Source organism: Papaver somniferum, chromosome 3 (assembly GCF_003573695.1).
Source record: "Papaver somniferum cultivar HN1 chromosome 3, ASM357369v1, whole genome shotgun sequence".
NCBI classification, from domain to species: domain Eukaryota; kingdom Viridiplantae; phylum Streptophyta; class Magnoliopsida; order Ranunculales; family Papaveraceae; genus Papaver; species Papaver somniferum.
In genome coordinates, this window is record NC_039360.1 from 111,092,577 (window position 1) to 111,117,410 (window position 24,834).

A 24,834-nucleotide genomic window follows, 5' to 3' on the forward strand; every position below is an offset into this window, starting at 1 on the left:
TTCCATATTTTGAAACATTGAGGACAATGTTTAGTTTAGGTTTGGGGGTATAGAGTAGATACCATGATAATTTGCCATAATTGAAAACGAACTCCTTCTTCTTTTTGAAAAAAAAATTCAAAAATTCCAAAAAAAAATTCAAAAATCAAAATTCAAAAAAAAAATTAAAAAATTGAAAAAAAAATCATAAAAATGGAGCTCATTTACCTTGAAATGTTGACTCTTGTGCAAATATGTATTTTTATTAGGAGTCTTAGTCTAGATATTTAGGCACCCTGATTCTAGCACAATTCACATTGTGATAAGAAATTTGCACGCGCACGATCTACCAATACATGTATGGCCTCGATCTTCAAGGTGTTTGATAGGAAGTTACGATTTCCAATCACTTTAGAATACTGAACGAAACTTGACTAGCTTGTTCTTTGGTTGGTTGGGATAGAAGGTGGAGGTTACATTAAGAAAGACAACCATCGAATTTAACTGGGGCATCAAAAAGGGCTACCTCTTGCAAAGTGTCATGTATCTTTTGTTTCTTTTTGTTATGTATCAAAAGTGTTTCCTTGTGAAAAAAAAAAAAAAAAAAAAAAATCGATGTATATATTCAGAAAGAAAAAAAAAAAAAAAAAAGAGAAAAAAAATATATCAAAAAAAAAAAAAAATACCAAAAAAATCATTTATCAATTCCATCATCTCTTGTTCCAAAAATAAAAAGAGAATAGTCAATGTAATTAGAGTCATGTAAATAGTCATCTTTTGTGTTTTTGTGTTTGTAAGCAAGGAGGGTGTATGCCATTGATGTACAACGCGAGTAATTGCGAAATACCTCCAACTCATTCACAATTCTCGTAAAGTCCGGACAGCTAGCTAGATTTCGACCTCAGTTCTTAGCCTGAGAAACTATCTCTTGGTGATTAGTAGTCATAACTTCAGATCTTTCTTTACACATGTGTAGATACACTTTACACTCTTATCACATGTTCTTTTTTTGTTATCAGTGCTAGGATTGTGCCTTCGATAGCTAGATTGACATCTCCATTTTGCTGTGAGCTTAAACTGTTTTGCACATGTCACATTTGATGGAATATGAGCTTATTTTTGTCCTTAGGTTTTGTAGGCACACCTCTGGTAAACCTTCACGAGACTTCAACTCGTCCACTAGGGACACTTAGTGGTTTAAAGGCTTAGTGCATACGCTAAATGCATTCGAGAGACCAGCGACAGTGGTATAGTTAGGATTTCCTTAGTTTTGTTTTACTTGAGGACAAGTAAAATTCAGGTTTGGGGGTATTTGATGAGTGTCAAATATTGCATATATTTATCCCTTTTTGTTGGCATTTAACTCATCTTTTATGCATTAATTCTACATTTTATCCCATATTCTGTATTTTCATTGTTTTCAAGAATAAATTTTTTTATTAATTAATTTTGCATTTTTAGGTAATAAATAAAGTTCGGATGAGTCGCGGAGCAAAAAGAGCAGAAAAGTAGTGAAAAGCCGGGAGAAATCACGCAAGGAAGCCGCGAAGAATGGTGCGCACAACCTCATTTTCCACACACAAAAACGCCTCCGTTCTCAGCCATCAGATCAGTTCTCAGAAGCATCCGACGGTCCTCCTTCATAGAGCATCAAAATCTGAAGTCTCTGCCAAGCACCACAGCGCTGAAATTCCAAGCCTTCAGATTAGATAGTAGTTGAATCCAACGGATGCTCCCTTGTTGTTCATCAAAGTTTGATATCTCCCCTTACACTACAGCACCTAACCTAATCTAGCACCGTTCGTTTCGTTGTATCCCTTCATCGGACGGTCGCTCCTCGCTTGCCTCCGCATCACCGTCTGATCTACCTACCAGCTCCACATCTCACGGCTTAGTCTCGCTGAACATCAAAAATCGATGAAGCCGCCACACACTGGAGCACCAAATCCTATACCAGCTACCCAAACGCACCCTTCTCCCAAAACATCGAGCTCTTCTCCTCCACTCCGTCTGCAGAGAGCTCCTCTGCAACAACTCCATCACCATCACCCTGCCGCGCCACCAAACCCCTGCCACAACCACCTCGAGCTCACACACTGCCACCCTATCATCCTACACGTGATTGATAGCTTCCCCCATCCTTCTAGCCCTTTATCCCATCACTTATTACCTAACCTAAACCCTAGGTTTGGGTTGATGGATTAACGTGTGCTAGAGAGAAATGAAGGCATGGAGAGGTAGAGGAGGACAAATAGAAGCATGGGTCGACATCAAAATGGAAGTGGTTGTGTCAAATTGGGTGAGTAACACAAACCCTAGCCTACTGTTATTTTGGGAAAATGGGTAGAACCCTAATTGTGTTGTGGACTATAAATAGCCTTGTGGGTGATGTAAAGACTATGCTTGGAATAGCCAGCATCCAGGACTTTCATGTCCTGTTAATGTTTTTTTCTCTTTTCAATTTGTGCTGTTTCATGCACTGTTCATGTCCTGTTAATGTTTTTAATTCAGTTCAATTTCATTTATGTTCATGATGTTATGTTCCTGTTGATATGCATACTTTTAATTTCCTGTTATGTTCCTGTTAATGTTAATCATGTTAAGTGTTTACTCTGTTTAATTGCCTTTGTTAGTTTAAATGCTCACTGTGTTTCAATTCATTATCATGAAGTGATGGTATGCTAGGCTAGTTACCTTTGAAGCATTGAACTGATTGAGTAATGGAAGAAATCAGTGCTCATAGCAAGCTGATTATCTTGCCATTCCATTTTTGTTTGCCTGTATTCTTGCCTTAGCTTTGCTCTGTTAGCTTCTCCACATCCCTGCCCTTGGCTTAGGCCTTGGTTCACTTGCACTATTCTCTGATTGTTGTTTAGTTCTTTGCTGTTTAGTTTTTAGTCTGTTTAATCTTGCTGTTTTTGCCATTCTTTTGTTCTCTGTTTGCTTCCAATTTGGCCTAGAGCCACTGTTTACACTCCTCTTTTGCTGCTAAGCCAGAAGCCCTTGTGCTGTTGCTTTTGCCCTGTTGTTGCCTGCCCTCTGTGCCTTGTGCAGTTGCTGCTGCAGTACTGCTGCTTTCCTTCTTCTTTGCCTTGTGCTGCTGCTGCTGCAACCCTGTTGCTGCTGCTGCTCCCCTTCCCCTGCAGCTGCTACTGCTTGCATCTGCTCTGCTGTGCACTCAAGCCCATAGCCCAGTTCAATAACCAAGCCCAGTACATTTCATTCTAGAAGCCCAAAGCCCAATTACTGTGAAAGACCACTTCACTGTTAGGGTGAAATTGAGCCCAAAGCTCAATCAAAGCCCAAAGCTCAAAGGTACAAAACCCACTAAGCCCATAAGTCCATTGGTACCCAAAGCCCAACAACAATTTAGAGCCCAAATAGCTAAACACTACAAAACACTCCCGATCTCTGTGGATCGACCCGTACTTGCACGAGCTACAACCGAAGACCGTGCACTTGCGGTATTACTGTAGGCCCGCGTTTTCATTGCGCTTAATTTTATACATATCTCCGGGCCCACCAAGTTTTTGGCCGGGGATAATTTTTAGGACCTTTTAGAAGCCTACCACGTAACAACTTTGCCTAAATTATGGTTTGGCATGCCGAAACCCTAATTAGCGCATATGGCATGCGACATGCGGCAGGTGGCCGTGGCATGACATTTTATACAAACGGTCAGAGTCATGTCATATGAGCCATAGGTAGGCCACCATGTAGAAACAGTCACAAGAGCAAATATTTCCACGAGTGGCTGTGGTGTGGCGCCTTTTTTAGGGTTTCCTAAGTTCGCACGGCTTGTGGCATGTTGTGGGCCCGAGGCGGCATAGTTTTGTGCCACGATTAGAAGTTAGGTTCCATCCACCGCCACTAGAACATGGCCGCGCTTACGGTTAGGCCAGCCAAAATTGAAGTCTGTTGTGATGTTGGTCACGAACAGAGAGTGGGTACGTTTTGGCATGTTGCCGCGGTAAGTGGCACGTTTGGCATGCCCATTTGGCATGTGCGCCTGTCATGCTCGTTTTGGTATGTTTAGCATGTCGTTAGTATGTTGGCGCGGTTTTTGGCAAGCCAACTTAGTATGGCGATCTCTTTGCTTTCTGACTGAGTATTTTGTGTAAGAGCCTTAACCTTGGTACTTGGAGGTCCGTACTACTCTGCTGCGAGTGAACACAAATCTGTCATGTTATACCAATATTAATGGTTCTGCCGGGGAACATAAGCACAAGAAAAGTACTCAGCAGGCTCCGGCATTTGTGAGTAATGCATCTAGGAGCTTATACACTCATTAGGCTCTATACTAGTGAAAAATTCATCTAGGAGCTTGAGTTTCAATATAATATGAAGAAAGACATAGGCACTCATCAGATTTTGATATATTCTCTAAATTCCCTGCGGAATATATACATATCAATATCTACTATATGATGCCGGGTTAGGTAGATGGACTTTTACAAATTTAGCCCTGAACTAAAAACCACCATCAATATTAAGTCCCCGGCTTAGCTCGTAACAGTGGCATTGTTGAGGGGTAAGCATGAGATGGTGACAGACAAGGATAACAATCAAAAGGGAAAGTTATGAAGAGATTGCCAGGGATAATTTGGCTAACCTTTGGCAGGAGGCATGAGGAATCTGTGATCCTTGTATTGGCGACTTTGCGTAACTCCGGCTTGGCCATAGGATGCTGGGCAGAGATGGCGCTGCAACTTGGTCCGCGGATCGGTGGATGGCGCTAGCTGGCTAGGTCACGGAACGTATGGAGATGACGCTTGGCTTCAGTCCGGGGAATGGTGGAAATTGGCTTTAGTCCATGGAATGGTGGAAACTGGCTTCAGTCCATGGAATGGTGGAAACTGGCTTCAGTCCGTGGAACAGTGGAAATTGGCTTCAGTCCATGGAATGGTGAAAACTGGTTTCAGTCCGTGGAATGGTGAAAATATAGCGCTGGAACTTTGGATACCAAACAGTGATGAAGGCGCTGGAACTTCGGCCACCAAATGGTGACGGTGACGCTGAAACTTTGGCTACCAAACGGTGATGATGGCGCTGATGGCTTCAGTTCGTGGAACGGTGGAAATGGCACTTGGAAGGCTTGCTGGCTGGATCATGGAATGATGGAGCGTTGGTGCTAACTTAACCATAGAGTGTTGGAGCCATGGAGAGTTGGCTTGACCACGGAGTGCTGGAGCCATGGAGAGTTGGCTTGACCACTGAGTGCTGGTGCCATGGAGCGTTGTAGGTTGAGCGACTGGTGTTCCTCGTGCTGGCGCGCTGTTGGTTCGGTCATGGAGCGGAGATATTGGCACACTACTTGTTCGGCTATGGAGCATGAGTGTGGTGCGCCTAGTCATCTATTCCCGTTCATGGAGCAATAAGGAATCCTTATTCTGTTCAATCTCTAGAAGTTGCGTTCATATGAAAAGGGGTATTGACCCTCTTCTGTTTTTGTTGTTCGTACGGCTCTGTGCTTTCATCTGCAGCATCTTACTCCTCTTCGTCATTTGTTATCAGTGGTAGAGCGAGCATTAATGGCAACAAATCAATATCCAATAGTTATAATCAACAGCAAGGAAATCCAGGAGAACTCAAAGTAGGTGCTCTCGCATGTATCCACCCAACAGTACCATCGATCTTCTCCAGAATGTGTAATAAGTTTATGACTCCAGAAGAACGAGTATTTTACCTCTCCAGTGAGTTTCAAAATTTACCAAACTCCATTGAACTCTTGGGATGGATGGATGAAATAATGTCAGGGCTAATCTTGGAGATTGTGGTTGCGTTGTTGGTTCATCCTTGACTTTAGGTTATTTGGTACCTAGACTTTCTGATTGCGATGATGATATGATGTGGATGCTTGTATGGTCGAAATCTTCCAGAGCCATTGGGTGAAATAGATGAGTTGAGAGACGTTCCGTTTCCAATGTGTTGCTATCAACTCTTTAAGGACTTCGTTCCAAGCGACATCCTTTGAACCATCTTCTGAATCTTGGACTATTACATAGAACGGGATGCTGTGAGCAGTCCTCAGTTATACTTCTGTTAGATCCGATGACGTGGAAGGATATGTGAATATATCTCTGTGGCTTGCTTTTGGAGTCTTTGATGGTTGTCAGGATGGACTGCAATGAGCAATCCCCAGTCGCACTTCTCTTTAGTTTCTGAAGTTGTTTTCTCCGAGCAGGCTTGGGATCCGTCGCGGCCTCATAAAGTGTTGCAAGTGCATTCTAGACAGAGAGGTGATGATATTATTACGCTACACCCTTGAAGAGTAGATGACTTTGTTGTGGTTATGGCCTTTTGGTTGACTGTGTCTTTTGAGCTTTTACAATGAAGGGATTCCGTGTAGAGCCTCAGTCCCCAAGTGTGGTTACATGTTTCTATCTGGTGTGGTCGGTGGGTTGACCATGTTAAAGATACCGCCCTCTTGCATCCGTACTTGTGACTTTGTAGTAATTGTTGATATGGTGAAGCTCTGTCTGGTATCACCAAACGAGCGAGTAAACTGTCCACGACCACGAGCTTTTGGCGGTATGGATCAAAAGGTGGCTACGACCAAAAACCATGGCTGGCTGCGATCATGATCCTCGACAGGGGGAGTGTGGCGGCTACGACACGATACTTGGCAGTAAGGAGTGGCTGCTACGACACGATCCTTGGAAGGAAGGAGTGGAGGCTACGGCACAATCCTTGGAAAGGAGGAGTGGCGGCTACAGGGGAGAATGTTGCAACTTCGGGAGCGAACGTTGAAGCGGAGCGGCTTATGGAGAAAAACGTTGAAGAGGCTTCTTCTGAGTTGTGGACATGTCCGTATGATTTTTGGCAAGAACTTCCTGTCTCCTGGCTCCTCCAGTCTCTCGTTCTGACGAAGAAGTGGTGACAGCTCTGGTGATGATTGGAGGCGGTCATGCTCGAAGAAATATTAGGAGTAGCAACGGCTCTGGCTCTGGTAATAAGAGGCGTCACGTCAGAGGGGATGCTTCCGGTGCCGCTGGTGTTGGTGGTAGAGGATGTAACGCCATGAGACGTGCTGACTGCGCTTGCGAATGGTACATTGGTGTTGGCCATTCCCTTTTTGCTCTCGTCCGGTACGACCACATACTCTATTCGCTTAAGGTCTCTCCACGAAACTGAATTTTCAGGTTGCAAATCTGAGTTTATTGTGTGACACAATCCTGGCCGCGAGAAGTCCCCAGTCGTCCTTTATTGCCTGTGTAACATCTTTATGCCGATCCGCGAAAAGACGGAGGATCTCCAGTCCACGGGCGCAATTCCCTTGAATCTATGTTTTCTTGGACGATGGTTTCAGAGCATTGCATTCACTGGTAGGATGATTGACGAACCTATGGTAATGGCAATACTTGGGATTTTCCATTTGTTCTTCAGTTGGTAGGCGCCTAACAGGAGGTAGTTTGATGGCATCGTATTGAATCCATACTTCCAGGAGTTCGATTATTTTCTCGATCGGGAACGGGAAGTTTGAAGCAGTATATCCAGTTTTTTGTTGTTTCACAGGAACCTTAGCTGCGAATTTCTGGGGTGAAGCCATCTGATGCGATGGTGCCACACGTTTGGGTTGTTGTTCCGCTGCTGAAGTTTTTCTCTTTCTCCCTTCATTAGCGATTGACTGGAGGTTGGGTATTTTATTAGAAAGACACCTGCTTTCCTGAACGTCTTTACGAGCTTCTTCATTCTGGAACGGTTCGGATCGACTGAGTAAAGCAACAACAGATCTCTTAGCAGCTTCTGATGCAATATGGGAATTGATATTTTCCAGGAAGGATGCACATAATGAAATCACCTTTTCATTGCGATCGAGGACTCTGATGAGAACGTGATAAATCCCACGAGTCTTATTTCTGATCTTGAGGAAACATATTTTGATCTTCATGAGCATACAAGTTAGCTTGGTGGATACCTTTCTATTCAGTGCGACCATAAGCTTCATCATCCTCACTAGGAGTAGGAATCTGAATCTTGGAAAAAGGACTACCACCATCAGCATTGATCCAAAATGAATGGTTGATAGCGCTTCCCACAGAATGAATAAACGTTGGTTCCTTTGACAGTTGATCCGTGAGCGCTTTCAAAAGCGTAAATACTCCGTCCTGCGTCTTGACAATAGTATCTTGATTCTCGACAATATCGTTCAGGATTTTCATCAAATCATGAATAGTTGTTAAATATCGAGACTCCATAGCCTCGACAATGGTTTTGAATGAAAGAACGGATTCAGGGATAAGATGTGGAGTATTTTCGGTGCTAGGAGAAGTAAAATTGGGATTCAGGGTTTCTGAAGCATTCCTAAGATCAACCATCTTGAGAAATTTAGGAAATTGAAAATGAGTTTGAATTTGGCCTAAGACCAATTGGGATGAAAATGAAATTGGGAATTGAATTTGCAACCGAGAGATTTGATCCCCCACTGTGGTCGCCAATTGTTTGTGGGTTAAAACTGTTTCTGCTGTTTTTGGTAAATTTGGGTGTGTGGATGAGAAACACGTCTAGACCCTAAACAATGCACTGCAGGGGAGTACTTTTGATTCCATAGATCAGTCTGTACAATCCTGTCCTAAACCAAGAAATGGTCGTTCCAGGCTTGCTTCGGTCACAAAGTGAAGGACAAGGGTTGGTCTTAGGGATGGAAGCGAACAAAGTATTGAGACCAGAATGGTTAATTCTGAAGGTGTGGTTGTTTTATGACTTGTATCAGAAAGTGGAATTGGCTTGCAGAAAGATATCAGTTCTTTGGTGATTTCTGGATACTATGTTGTTGCTGACAAAAACTTGTCTTTTGGTGGAAATAGGTGAAACCTATTTATACAATCCATAATAAAACGTACCCTGGTTTCGAAGGAAGTGGGAACGATTGAGTGATGGAAGAGTGTGCAACCTACAGAAACCGTGGTTCCATGATGAAGGAGGTGGATCCGTTTACACCCGTTACTTCTTACCACCATTAACCGTCCCGCTTCATGACACTTTCTTGTAACGGCGTATTGCACGCCGCACGCTGTAAACCGCCAGACCAATACCCTGATGAGTATCCCCAGTTTGTGACATGTTTGATGTCTCGAGCGTTTTCGTGGAAAACATGTAGCAGTTTGCCACGTGTGGCAAGTCAAAGTCAAGAGACTTGCCGCAGGAAAATAGCATGTGATGCTATTAGGCTTATCTTGGCTGGTCGCCTAAAACTTTCCACAGGCCTGTCAGTTCGGTAGAGAACTTGGACGGCCGAGATTATATCTCGTGAGGAAGGGTAGCCATCGATTATGGCCACACCATTTTGATGCCTGGCAATGTCATAGTGGCGTTCTTAGTGTATGCCAGTGGCAATGCGGCATGGCTGACATAGTTCGTGCATGTTAGTGGCACATAGGCGCAAGTGGCGCCTGGCGTAGCCATGGCCACTAGATTTAGGCTCATCTCGGATGGTCGCCTAAAACTTTCTAAAAGTCTCTCAGTTCGGTGGCGAACTTGGATGGCCGAGATTGCATCTCATGAGGAAGGGTAGCCATTGATTATGGCCACATCTTGTTGGCGCCTGATAATGGTCCAGTGGTGCCTTTAGCGCATGCCAGTGGCACTGCATCATGGATGGCATAGTTCATGCATGCCAGTGGCACGGTGGAATGGATGGCATAGCCTGTGCATGCCAGCGGCGCGATGGTGCAAGTAGCGCCTGGCGTAGCCATGGTCACTAGATTTTGGCACATTGGTTTTAGACTCCAATGTGGTGTGGCAACATCAGTTTCAGTGGCCACATCAATCCCAATGCTCTTTGGAACATTATATGGCTTGGTTGGCGTAGAAACTTTGCCTAAATTAGGATTTGGCATGCCGAAACCCTAATTAGCGCATATGGCATGTGTCATGGCATTTTATACAAACGCTGCCAGAGGCATGCTAGAGGAGCCATAGGCAGGCCACTATGTTGAAAAGGTCACATGATCAAATATTTCCACGAGTGGTTGTGGTGTGGCGCCTTTTTTAGGGTTTCCTAAGTCCGCATGGCTTGTGGCATGTTGTGGGCCCGAGGCGGCATAATTTTGTGCCACGATTAGAAGTTAGGGTTCCATCCACCGCCACTAGAGCATGGCCGCGCTTACGGTTAGGCCAGCCAAAATTGAAGTCTGTTGTGATGCTGGTCACGAATAGAGGGTGGGTACGTTTTGGCATGTTGTCGCGGTAAGTGGCACGTTTGGCATGTGTACTTGGCATGCCCGTTTGGCATGTGCACCTGACATGCTCGTCTTGGCATGTTTAGCATGCCGTTAGTATGTTGGCACGGGTTTTGGGAAGCCAACTTAGTATGGGGACCTCTTGACACAATTTCCACCTCTTTTAAAGCTGTGGCAGGTTTGGAGCAACCTGATTGGTCAATAAAAGTAGGGGGCAGCCAAGCACGGGCGTGGACACCCTTTTGGTGCACGTGGCAGGTTTAATGCGACCTGATTGGTCGATGGGAAATAGGGTCGGCAAGTATGGGCCCAACCACAACTCATGGAAGCGTGGTAGGTTTAAAGCGATCTGATTGGTCGACAAAGGAATTAGGGTCGGTTGGGTAGCATAGGGCGTGGTCAAGTGGCGACGGATATCCTAGGGAATGGCCACGCTTCCCTCGTTGTTGTTCCTACTCCGCGGTTTTGTTTATTCTTTGCTTTCTGACTGAGTATTTTGTGCAAGGGCCTTAACCTTGGTACTTGGAGATCCGTGCTACTCTGCTGCGATTGAACACAAATCCGTCATGTTATACCAATATTAAGGGTTCTTCCGGGGAACATAAGCACAAGAAAAGTGCTCAACAGGCTCCGGCATTTGTGAGTAATGCAGCTAGGAGCTTATACACACATTAAGCTCTATACTAGTGAACAATTCATCTAGGAGCTTGAGTTTCAATATAATATGAAGAAAGACATAGGCACTCATCAGATTTTGATATATTCTCTAAATTCCCTGCGGAATATAGACATATCAATATCTACTACATCTAATGCCGGGTTAGGTAGATAGACTTTTACAAATTTAGCCCTGAACTAAAAACCACCATCAACAGATGTATAAATATTTTGAATTTTGATAAGGGTGTTTTGTTTTGAAATATTTAATTGGGTATGTTCATTATTGATTAAAATGATATCCTGGAAAGTTTTGTATCGTTTTAACGTGTGGTTGAGAGATATAGCAAAACCCTAGTTTTATATCATGCTTGTGAGCAGTGGTTTGATGATTGTTTTGATGTATATATGTCGATCCATGTTAATTAAAATTAATGTAGATAGATATTTCTCTCTGAGACCTTTCATTTGACATATTATTCGCTTGAATTGGAGCTTGTATGAGTGAGATATCGTCTCCCGAAGTTGGCCATGCGCGCTGTACGCTGCTGAAATTTGGAGAAGACGATGAACAGTAACCGAGTCAAATCGGCGAGTCGACCCGAGTCAAATCGGCAAGTCAACCCGATCCAGGATCGGTGGTTCGGTTCGCGGTTCAGACCGGTTGTTCGGTTCGCGGTTCAGACCGGTTGTTCGCGGTTCAGACCGACGGTTAGGTTCGCGAGTCAGACCGGCGGTTCGGTTCGCGAGTCAGACCGGCGGTTCGGTTCGCGAGTCAGACCGGCGATTCGATTCGCGTTTCTGGAAGGAGGTTCGGTTCGCTGTCCTGACAGGCGGTTCGGTTCGCGGTTTAGACCTGGTTATTTGTTTTTTCATTTGTTTCTCTATTTGTGGTTGTCAGATCAACTCCAATTTTGGTACCCTAAGGTTTTTCGATGCTCCGAATTCAGTAAAACTATTTTGATAACCTAATTAGATGCACATGATATATTTTCTTTGAAATTATATGGTTAATCGCTGATAACATGTGAATGGTTCTATGTTGTGGTTGTCTAATTTCTATTATATACAACATGTATGGTACTGGATTGAATTCATATTTTTACTGAATTGTATGTCTAGATAACATGTTGATTGATTAGATAATCATCTTGGTTAAATAACATGTTTGATTGAATTATTATCTCGATTAAATAACATGTTAAAAAAATTGAGTGGGAGGTTGTTTAGTTGAGTTTTGTTTAATTCCCAAAAACCATTAACTTGCGCATATATTAAATAAATGTAGAAAATATTACTTGTGACGCGAGAGATGATTAGGATTTTAACGATTTTTCGATCTTGCGACTTGTAATGTTGTTTTGCTATTTATTTAGATTAATGTTGCAAAGTTATTTTTTGAATATGTGTATAGTGTCATAAGTTTAGTATCCTTTTTTCATTTTTTGCATGCTATGTAAGACTAAATGGATTCCAAGGATATCATTGTTGATTTGAACAAGGGAGAAAAACTTGATGGCGACAACTATAACATCTGGCGCCGAAAGATCGTTTTTCTCCTGCGTGATGATGGGCTGCAGGAAATAACTGAGCATGTGATTCCTCGGCCTAAGGAGGGTATGATGGCTCAACACCGTCGCAACCTCGAGGCTTACCAGGAATGGATTAAGAAGGATCGCAGTGCTCGTCATACGATCCTGAGCTCAATGCACAATGATCTCATTGGCGAGTTTGAGAACCACCAGTTTGCTCATGACATGCTAGAGGCAGTCAGGCAGAAATTTGGAGTTACCTCTGTGGCTAAGTTGCACGCTTTAACTATGAAGTTTGACACTTGTCAAAAGAAGCCGAATGTTACAATGAAGCAACATTTGAGGACAATGTCGTCAATGATACACGAACTTGAGGCTGCAGGTCATCATTTCACAGATGAACAACAGGTACAAGCTGTTATTCGTTCGTTACCTAACTCTTGGGATCAGATGAAGCAAAACATGACACGTAATGATAATGTCCGCACTTTTGAGGATATTTCTCGTCGTGTGGAACTTTTTCCCAACCAATAAAATAAGTTTTTCTGGTACTTATAGGATGACCCCACCAAAAATATCTTAGGGTTTTGTCTATATTGTTAGAGCATTGCTCGGTCGAACTCACAAGTGTTGCTATCTCAAGCTTGTTATTAAATTTAGTTGTCAAAACTATATCTTTATTTCTAGTCTACAATTAGTTAAGTCTTGGATTGGGATAGAAGTATGTAGTTGAGAATCGGACATCACTACGCTCTACCGTTTGAAATCGAAGATCAACCGCAGCTTTTAGAGAACTTCTTCAACAAAAGATAAGTGAAGACTGAACCACCTATTTCTCAAGTTATATTCATCCTTCTATCTATGAGACATTATCGCACAACGAATTAGAGTCAAGTTTATCTTGGTAATTAGTTCTCGAAATATATATGACTAAGCTTAATGAACATTTGTTCATACTTGATGAATTTCGGTTAAGAATAATTTATTGTTCATAACATAATTTGTGATTCAAGACTATCATTTTAAAATAGCCTGGAAACAATGATATGTGTCATTGATGTTATTTGGGAATGTTTCGAATTGATTTAGAGAGATATATAGAACTACTGAAAATCTGGATACAGGACAGCATGGATACCAGTTTCACAAACTGGGAAAACTGGTATAGGTTCGGAGCCGACCTAGTACACATACCGGAGTAGCTATATGTCAACAGTGACCTAGTGGTACGCATACCCAGTATCCATACTACAAAAAGTTTGTGAACTCGTGAGCCTGAAATGGTACTCATACTTAGTTAGCATACCGAAAAATAATTGTTGGTTTTGAAACCGATGTGGTATCCATACCCGGTATGCAAACCGGAAAAGTTCTGTATGTTCTGGAACTTGTATTTGTCTTAATGGTACACATACCCGGTACATGTACCATGACAAATATAGTCATGAACAAGGTTGAGAACACGTACCTGGTACACGTACTTACCCTGTCAAATATTTTCAGATGTACATAAAATTATTTTTATGAGATAATTAGCATTTGAATAAATCTCTAAGAACACTATATAGACATGATTGATCATATTATAACCTATGGTTGTGACTCAAACCTAAAGTCTTAAGTGAAAAAGTGGGGGTCTAACAACCACACTCAATATTTCGCTTAGCAATCTGTATGGACTAACTCCAATATACTTTTAAGAGAATCAACTAGACAGTCAGACTCAATCTTGTTAATCAAAGAGTTGTATCTTACTTTCTTGATTCAATACTTACTCAAGTAAATAGAAATTTGCGAGTCTAATTGAATATAAGAGAAATCACTTGAACGGTACCAAAGACCAATGTTCAAGGATCAATCAATTTCAACCAACAACCAAAGGTTGGATTTTCCAATTGATCGATTCAACGAAAAACCTGTGATATTTAAATTATATGACAAAATATAATGCAGAAAAGAAATAACACAGACACCATAAGTTTTGTTAACGATGAACCCGCAAATGCAGAAAAACACCGGGACCTAGTCCAGATTGAACACACACTGTATTAAGCCGCTACAGACACTAGCCTACTACAAACTAACTTCGGTCTGGACTGCAGTTGAACCCCAATCAATCTCACAATGATCCAAGGTACAGTTGCGCTCCTTACGTCTCTGATCCCAACAGGATACTACACACTTGATTCCCTTAGTTGATCTCACCCACAACTAAGAGTTGCTACGACCCAAAGTCGAAGACTTTAATAAACAAATTTGTATCACACAGAAAAGTCTACGGTAATAGATAATATGTCTCCCACAGAAATACCTACGAGTTTTTGTTCCGTCTTTTGATAAATCAAGGTGAATAAGAACCAATTGATAAACCAGACTTATATTCCCGAAGAACAACCTAGTATTATCAATCACCTCACAATAAACTTAATCGACCAGCGAAACAAGTTATTGTGGAATCACAAACGATGAGACGAAGGTGTTTGTTACTTCTTTTATATCTTGCCTATCGAAGAAATCAATCTCAAGCCAATCTTACGATTGTACTCAAATACGATAGAAACAACAATATCAGATCACGCAACTACAGAGAAAACAGTTGGGTCTGGCTTCACAATCCCAATAAAGTCTTCAAGTCGTTAACCTACAGGGTCTCGAGAAGAAACCTAAGGTTAACGGAGAATCGAGTCTAGCTAATACAACTAGTATCACACAGGAGGTGTGGGGATTATGTTTCCCAGTTGCTAGAGTTCTCCTTTATATAGTCTTTCAAATCAGGGTTTGCAATCAATGTTAGCTTAGTAACAAAGCATTCAATATTCACTGTTAGATAAAAACCTGATTAGATTCAAGCTAATATCTTTCAACCGTTAGATCGAAACTTAGCTTGTTACACACAAATGAAATGCATGTTTTAGGTTTGTGTAACCGTACCCAAACATGTACATTTAGTTGGTTCAACAGTAGTTAACCAAATGATTAGCCATATGAGCACTTTCATATCAACCATATTCTTCTTTACCACAACCAGTTCAAATGACTCAAATGAACTAGTTAGAGAGTTTTTCAGTTGCTTAGATCTTATAGAAGTATAAAAGACACAATCGAAGCAAAAACGATTTGATTCACTCGAATCAATTCATGAACTTTATATCCACGGTTTGCAATTATGCATTCCTTAGTTTATATAAGTTTGAGTTCACGAATAACCGTTTTTAGAACATAACCAACCTAAGTATGCAGACTAGTTCACGGACTTAAGTACCCGGAATAAGTTTGTTTTCAGTTCACAAACTCCAGCAGATTTTTACGGGACGTGAACTTCCGGTGGTGCGCGTACTGGTACGCGGACTTTAGTTCCGGTTTTCCTGAGCAGCAAAGTACGCATACTTTGGTTCAAGGAATAAGGACTTACACATATGTGTAACAACACAATGTTTATATCCTTTCAATGTTATATATTCTAAACTCTCATTTCAATCATTGAAACATTCTTAGAGGACGTTATATAGTTGTTATTCACAAACCATTTTTCGCCAAAGCCATTTTCAAGTAATTGAAACTAATATGCCTTTCGTCACTAGTAAAGATGAACTTGGCCAAAGATAAAGCTTACCAACACATATTTCGAGAAATAGATAAGCGAGATAAACTCGTCTCGAAATAGAAAATGTGTATAATCATAGTCTATAGAGCAATACGACTTTTGTCTCAAGATAGGAGATAGAGTGGATAGACTTTTGAGTGATAGATAAGTTCAAGTATCCACATACCTTTTAGTCGATGAAGTTCCACAAGTTCCTTGAGTAGTTCTTCGTCTTTGTATGATGATCGCCATGGAGTCTTGAGCTCAACTGCACTTTCTATCCTAGTCCAAGACTTAGCTAATAGTAGACTAGAAATCAAGACTTATAGTTTTGATCACTAACATTGACAAACATGCTTGAGATAGCAACGCATGAGAGTTCGACCGAGCAGTGCTCTAAAAATCTCCCCCTTTGTCAATTTTAGTGACAAAACTATCAATACATATGGAATACAAAATAAATAAATAAACTTTGTAGCTTCTCTTCCACATGTCCGATCTCCTTGGTTTTTCAACATTACTCGAAATCTTCGTCACTTCCAAGTACTCCAATGATTCCAAAGGTTGTAAGTTTAACATCATCGTTGTTGAAAATCCGTTGCTATAACAATGAGAAAATAAGAATTCTCAACCATTGTTACACAGTGTCATAGTATTATTACACAACATCAAAGTTCTATTGTATCACAACTTCGACAACAATACTATGGTGATATGTATCACTCCCCCTTAGTCAATACTCCATCTCACATGGAAACCACTCCCCTTTACATAATGATTCGAAAACCATATGTATTTGTAGTGTGAACTACACATTAATTCTCCCCCTTTTAGTCAATAAAATTGGCAAAGGTACGAAAACTAGCGGGATCCGAATGAAATTTCCATAGAGACATTTCATGACCAAAAGAAAGCACAAATCAACTTTTTAGATGCAATCATAAATCCGAAGCTAAATGCTTTCATCAAGGAGTTTATAAAGATACAAGATAACCCCTATGATATTCCACACCCGCGCTCCCCCACAAAGATTTGGCAATTAAGCACAAGTTCAATTAAGAACTCTCCCCCATAAAATGTCATTCCCGAAAGAACAACAAGAGCGACCTTAATTTCACAAGAAAAGAAGGATTTCTTTGGACATAACAAATCACATACGAATATGAATTTGAATCCAAAAATACTCAATTAAATTAACCACAAGAAAACTCATGACTAATTTAATCGGAAATACTCAACATAAGAGAACTTACAGAGCAACAACTAAAAGACCAAAAGAGAATGATTAATTTAGTTGGTTATGCTCGACATAGGGAACCTTACTGAGCAACAACTAAGTTAATCAAAAGAGAATGATCAACCCAGTCGGTTGTGCTCAACATAAGAAACCTTATGGAACAAACACAGTATATGCACAAAAATGTGGATCGGAGAACGACCAAATACTGCGGAATAGACAAGGATTCATTCTATTTTCCATCACTATTTGCACAATGACATACACTAGACATAATCCTCGTAAACAAAGGTTTTATCCTTTCTTCCATCAAAATATGACATAAAAGGCTTTAACTTTTGTAATGTCAAAAGTTCATTCATTCTTTTATCAATACATGCATATCGACATATGAAATACTTAACTTTTGACAAAGTATGTTTGTACTTCTTATGAACTTAGCACGATTAACGATTTAATTGAAGGAAGTAATAATCATTCAAAGCTAAGGTGCCATTAAAGTTATTACATCACCATAACATTAAGTTCAAGAAGTTTAAACAAATAACATAACCAGTTTAACAACCCAAGAAGAGCCAGTAAGGGATTCACTAGAGCAGCGATCACTCACATCTCCCATAATAATCTCTAGCAATTTCATAAAACTTCTCGATAAGATTTGGATTTTCTGATTCAGCATACTCCAACTGCTCTTTCATGCAATCAATTTCATTTTGAAGACGAACCAGTTCAGCGTTAGTAGCTGCAGAAGAACTTGTTGGTGCACTTGATGAGGACTGCTTCGTTGCATTGATACTTGCCATACTCAGAATCTTTGGACCACCACTTTCGGATCCAAAAGGAGTGATATTAAAATTACCACAAATCCTTGAGATGAGGCAGGGGAAACCTGGATTTTTCTTCGGGGTTTGTTTCACACTTATCATCTGATTGACAATAAGTCCACAGAAATCAATGTTTTTCCCTTACCAATTCTGCAAGAGATCTGGTCCATAAGTTGTTTTCGATGGTGCTTGGAATCATGTTGGCTACAATAAGTTTTGCTGCAACTTTCAGAAACAATTCAGCACCACGAACATTGATCTTTCCATCTCTCCGAGAAACATCTTTATCAAAGAGGAGATTAGACATCACTTGAGGAGTTAATCTTTCATTCTCAAGAGGAGGAAATCGATCACCCCCAACAGGTACATTCATCAGATAAGCAATAAAATGACGATCCATAGCAAATGTAATACCTCCTACCATAGTTTTGAACATACAATTTGCAGGATCCATTTCATGCATATTCGCGTTAAACTGCGCAACCATTTCAACACGAGCATTTCCTAAAGGTTTGTGAATGATTCCCCACGAGTGTCTTTTGAAGAAATCAGTTAACCCTTTTACCACAATATCTGCTTCATCATAGTATCTTTCAAAGATGGGTTGTTTGTTCATATACTCCAAATAGAGCACACGAGCAACAGGGTTGACAAACCTAGCACGTATACTAAGATCATAGAAAGAATTATCCCTAGCATGACCACTTGGACTACTAACAAAACTAGTTCTTCTATGTGCCATTCTTAGTCTGAAAAATTCTCAAGAGACGAGACACTTACCTGGTTTGAGAAATGTTGCTAACGGTGGTGTACAAAAAAGAGAGCGAGAACAAAAACCGTTTCCGACCCAACGTGCACAACCTTCCTCTGATTCTAATGGTGCAAACACCACGCAAAAAGATTAAGAAACAGAAAGAGAATAAGGGATTAGTACGTGAACAGTTGGTTTTTCTCTTGAGTTCTCGAACTGAAGAAGAATGGTGAAACGAACGAGTAGAAAAGAAAAAATTCTGTTTTAAGAGACACGCGGTGGTACATGAACAGGACGTGTTCGAACTGGAACAAGATCCATTCCCACGACCTCAAGGTATTTGAACTGCACGTGTGACATAATGGCATGTTTGTTTTAGTGCAAATAGTAAAGGGCACAATGAAGTTGAAGCAACGCTCACTGACACAATACCCTTTGATTTATCACAACGTGCATACCATGGCACCAAGAGAGGGTTTCTTTCCAACACCTCTCACATTTTCTAGTAGCGAGATATACCCAAGGACTTGTCTTTACAAGATTATCACAGAACTTCAAGAGAACCCAAAAGAATTTGTGTTTCTGATTTCTTGTTTTCCATCTTATAAAGAACAGTTTTTGCAGATAGTTTTTAGTACTACGATGGGAACCCTTTTTAGTAAAAAAGGACGTTCTAACCTCTTCATCCATGAAGACATTACAACTATCTAGATAGGAAATGTCAAGAGTTGAGCACTGAATCAATTCATGTATTAAGATGATAGCTCAGATGGCTGAGATTTAAACTCTTCTTGTAAATCATTTAGTTTGTTACAACTAATTGGATTACTTAGAAGAGGAGCAATGCTCTCACTGATTAGTAAATCAATGTTGACCTCAACATAAATGTTATTCATCATAACTTGATTTAGCTTGTCAATAGAATCTTGTTCTTTCTGGAGATATGACTCTACATCAGAAGATAGGCTTTCGAGTTGTTTTTCAATTCCTGAAAAAACTTCAAGGGATTTTAAACCTGGTGGAGGTTTTGAAAGAATTTTTTCTACAGATGTTATTAAATCAGTCATGGAAGAGAATTCTGGAATCCCTGGATCTGGTGGTGCATTTATTGAGATAACATCACGGTCCATATTAGATCGCTACAAACACAGACTTATAAGGTCTTTAATGTGTTTGCCAGCTCTGATACCAATTGAAAAAGCGGGGGTCTAACAACCACACCCAATATTTCGCTTAGCAATCTGTATGGACTAACTCCAATATACTTTTAAGAGAATCAACTAGACAGTCAGACTCAATCTTGTTAAAAGTATATCAAAGAGTTATATCTTACTTTCTTGATTCAATACTTACTCAAGTAAATAGAAATTTGCGAGTCTAATTGAATATAAGAGAAATCACTTGAACGGTACCAAAGACCAATGTTCAAGGATCAACCAATTTCAATCAACAACCAAAGGTTGGATTTTCCAATTGATCAATTCAACGCACAACCTGTGATATTTCAATTATATAACAAAATATAATGCGGAAAAGTAATAATACAGACACCAGAAGTTTTGTTAACGAGGAAACCGCAATGCAGAAAAACCCAGGGACCTAGTCCAGATTGAACACACATTGTATTAAGCCGCTACAGACACTAGCCTACTACAAACTAACTTCAGTCTGGACTGTAGTTGAACCCCAATCAATCTCACACTGATCCAAGGTACAGTTGCGCTCCTTACGTCTCTGATCCCAGCAGGATACTACGCACTTGATTCCCTTAGCTGATCTCACCCACAACTAAGAGTTGTTACGACCCAAAGTCTAAGACTTTAATAAATAAATTTGTATCACACATAAAAGATTGGTTTTCATATTTTAGTATCAAGACTCATCTAGAGTCGCTTGATTAAATACTAGAGTCAAATTCGTTTAGGTTAGACTAGAAAGTTTAGGAATGTTGAGATATACAAGTATTACTCCGAAAACCTGAAGAATGAGAAGAAGTAACAAACTACAACGATGACATCACCCTTCCACTTAAGGTTAATAATACTGACTTGAACTTGTTTCATTCCTAAAGTATCTTTCAAGTCGTGCATATTGAAAACATGACTGTGAAGTTGTATATACTGTACATATTGTATATAATACTCTAGTTATGAGACATGATCATAATAGTATGATCATAGTATTAAGGAATTAGACTACGAAGTATAACGCTTATTTTTTGAACTTCGTAGATATGACATCGACCTAATATTGTATATAGTTTTTATGATTATGTGTATGGTTTATGGTGAAGATTTCATCCTAGGAAACAATGTTTTACATTTGCTTAAAGGAAGTACATTCATGAACTTGTTTCGTGAATCAAAACGGAAATCAATAGGTTTATTGGTCCGGCTATTCATTGCATATTCTTTGGATGACCAATATGTGTGAGTTGGTAAAACCGATCTTAACTCAGGTTATGTATCTTGGTATAACCGATCACAAGACTTATGATTTAGTATGACCGGTCCTGGTAATTGGTGTAACCGATCCTAAGTAATCACCATGATATGGTGTGATCGATCCTTTTAATTGGTGTGACCGATCCTGGTAATTGCTGTGACCGATCATAAGAGTTGTGTAACCGATTCTTGTAATTGGTGTAACTGATCGTAGTGACTGGTGTGACAGATCACAAGTCATGTTTAGGTAGAACCGATCCTAGTGATTGGTATAACCGATCTGAACCCATGTATATGACTTGGTAGGACCGATCACAATTAACCATTGTGACTTGGTATGAACAATCACATAGTAGTCTTTGAATACTTGTAGAGCCAATTGTGAAATTGTTTGGAAGTGTGGCAAAACCGATTCCAAAATGCAAATCCATGTAAATATGAAATAAGGATTTGCAGTGAAAAGATGTCAACATACTTTGAACACGAGCAGTAACTCTTATCATTTATTGTTCAAAGATATTCCTTAGTCCTCAAGGTGATCCTATGCCGAAATAAATTAAGAATCTTTTGATTAAGGTTTTTGATTTTATATGCTTTAGTTACCAGCAATTAATGCATAGCTCTAGAGAATAAAAATTAGTAATGTGCATTTACTAATTGGAGATTTTCTATGAGAGATTTCGAAAATATTGGACCAACATTTATTGGAATTAGGAAAACCCAATTTGGGCATTCATTGCATATCTTGAGAATATTTCGGTTTTGGAAATTCCTTGGTGTCCAAACATCCTTGGTTTATAAATACTTAAGTTCGAATTTCTAGCAAACTATCCTAAGATCCGGGTAAACTTCATTTCTTATTGTTTCTGGTGGAGCCGTCTAATCAGAGAGGAAAGTATCCTAATTAGGTGAAATATCTTACGACCGCTCGTTTAAAGACTTCTGTGAGATCAAAAAGGTCTACAAGTACCGTTGGTGGGAAACTAGATAATCGCTACACCATATCCAAGTTTTTGCAACGCTTTAATATTTGGATGTGCAACGCATATAAACGTTGTACACTTTTTCCGTTGCACATAACATTCATACGTTGCACCAAATCCTGATTCCCATAGAAAATAATCAAAAACAAAAGAAAAAGGGACACGCTTTCCATTGGTAAAATAGCCGAGGGCTTAAATGTATATTGCAATCTAATTATTACCCCTTTCTTTCTATTTTCCAAAACATTATCTTCGTTTTTCCTCCTACTTCCTCGGATAAAACACAGATCTAGGCCTGTTTTTTTTTTTTTTTTGAGGGTTACAATTTTAGGCCCGTTTTTTTCAAGTTCACAAATCTATGTCGATTTTGACCAGTACAATGAAAAAACGTTAAACGGCAGTTATCCACCTTTTTGTCTCCGTTAAGTTTGGATAAAAAGACTTATCGATCCTTAAAACCTTTCCAACTCACTGAGTTCCCATTTAACTCGCCGAGTCTGCATATTGACTCGGTTTTGACTATGTAATACAGGTCATCACATCAACTACTGTTTGACACATGTCACTCATGAATTGGCTTCAAAATTCTGTCACGAATTTTCTATTAAGCAACCACCATTTAGTCTTGACATCAGAAACTCTGCAAACCTTGTTTCTCCATTACTGTTGACGGATGTATCAGCATCTCCGGTACCTTTTCTCTGCCATTCTCATCTTCAAAAATTCATCAAAACCAATTTCTCACGAATAACGGCACCCCTGCAAACCTAAGCATTCATCTACATTGTTCATTCGTTCACCAGCTCGATGCAGCAACCAATTTCATTTCAGTATTGCGTATCATCAGCCATTGCAGTAACAGCACCAACCTTCTCTTAAGCTGCAACTAACAAACTGCAACTGCAATTCCCATTTTCTCAGCATCCATCTCCTTCTACTCCATATCCGTTCCACCAGAACCACACATCAGTTAAAAAGGAGAAAACCAGGAATTACTTCTTAGAAAAGAAGAGAAAGTGCACGGCTGCCTATTTGGTTGATGCAATATTTCACTACAGGTAGGAAGTAATATTTAGTAACGGAATTCCCTTAACACCTATTAGTATAATCTTTGAAAGTTAGAGGGCAAATTCCATAATACAGAAACAACATAGAAGGAGAATACAGTGTTCAGGGAGGCTCTCACATTAGCAAGAGCTATCCATGAATCTACCAATAAATCCAGAAACATACCTTTATTAGCTATATCCTCCCTGCTGCAGCATACATCGTAGCCACCCCCTTCGATTGGGTGGTGTTTGCTTATACCTGTACCATAAAATATAAAGGAAAGAAATATGGTGCTTAATAAGCAATGTTTAGTACCCAAAAACTATCCATGCTCCACCACTAAACAGACAGACACAATCACACAACACAAGACATCTTAACCAGATTAGCACCGCTTTGTCATTCACCTGCTTCTTTTCGGCATCCGATGTTACAGCCGCGATCATCTCCAGCTTATTCTTAAGCTTTTGGAGTTCTTTATCTACAGCTCCAGCCTTTCCAATTTTTGTGGCAGCAACGGCAACCAGGAACATCAAAATTAGTAACTTACCAAATTTTTTGGACAAATCCAGGTCCAAAGGAGAATCCATCTTAAATTCATAGTTACACCCTTATTTTGCTGCTGATGTGCTACAACCAACAAATCTGAGTTCTCATTTATCTCGGGTCTCAGTTCTAGAACCCCACCAACACCAGATATTGAGCTCAAATCATCTCATACCGATAATCATCAACAACAAAACCATCTGCACCACTTCAGCTTCAATTCCACAATTACCAGAAACTCTATCAAAACAGACAACACCAGATAGCGAGAAAAACCCCAAATTCATCTTCATAATGAAATCAATTGGTACCCAACTCACCGAATTATTGGAGCATTTACTTTATTTCATTTCTTCTCAACAAATTAAATCAAATCAAATGGATGGGTTTTTAGGTTTTTCAGAACCTTAAGAAACAGTTCTCATAAGTTGCAGACCAATTCAAAATCGATTAATTAAGTTTTTCGAATGAATTGAAAATACAGTAAAAGAATAAACTTATCTTTCGAATGAATTGATTTTGCTGATATTGAACCTTATCAAATCCTCTTCAAGAACTGATGTAGTTGATGTCGATTTTAGGTTTCCATGTTGAATCTTGCTGCAAGTGCTAAATGGTATCCAAATTTAGGTTTTGATGAAGATTGAATCGAGTTTAGGTTAACTTATGTGAATTGACCTTCGCTGATGGACTAAATTGAGGGTACCTGAAGAAATTATTGAAGTTGACAACATGGAAAAGAAGTAGAACAAGATAAAAAAACCAAAATTTAGCTGTCAAACCCAATAAATCTGAATCCTCTAATTAGATATGAATACAAGACTCAGAGAAAGGCTTTGTGAAGAAGAAGAAGATGGTAAGATTGAATTAATGTTACTCTGCTAAAGATTTTAGGTTTTTCAAGTGCAGATTATTGGTGGCCGTTGATAATTTTCGAGATGAGCTTCGAAGATAATCTGATTAGTTGTGTTTACGACACGTGGTGACTGATTATTCCATCTGATCTAACACGTTGATACTTTCGGGGATTAACACTAGTATATCAGATGAAACACGAAAATGATTAC

At 39.9% G+C, this 24,834-nt stretch overlaps 1 long non-coding RNA gene across 1 annotated transcript; it reads right to left on the reverse strand.

Annotated features, from left to right (window-relative positions):
• Positions 1–22,445: 22,445 nt before the first annotated feature.
• On the reverse strand, positions 22,446–24,608 carry LOC113357068. Its single transcript, XR_003363407.1, has 3 exons — positions 23,629–24,608; positions 23,405–23,479; positions 22,446–23,223 (listed from the first exon to the last, which is right to left on the reverse strand). It is a non-coding gene; the product is annotated as an uncharacterized LOC113357068 (long non-coding RNA).
• Between the last annotated feature and the right edge of the window lie 226 nt (positions 24,609–24,834).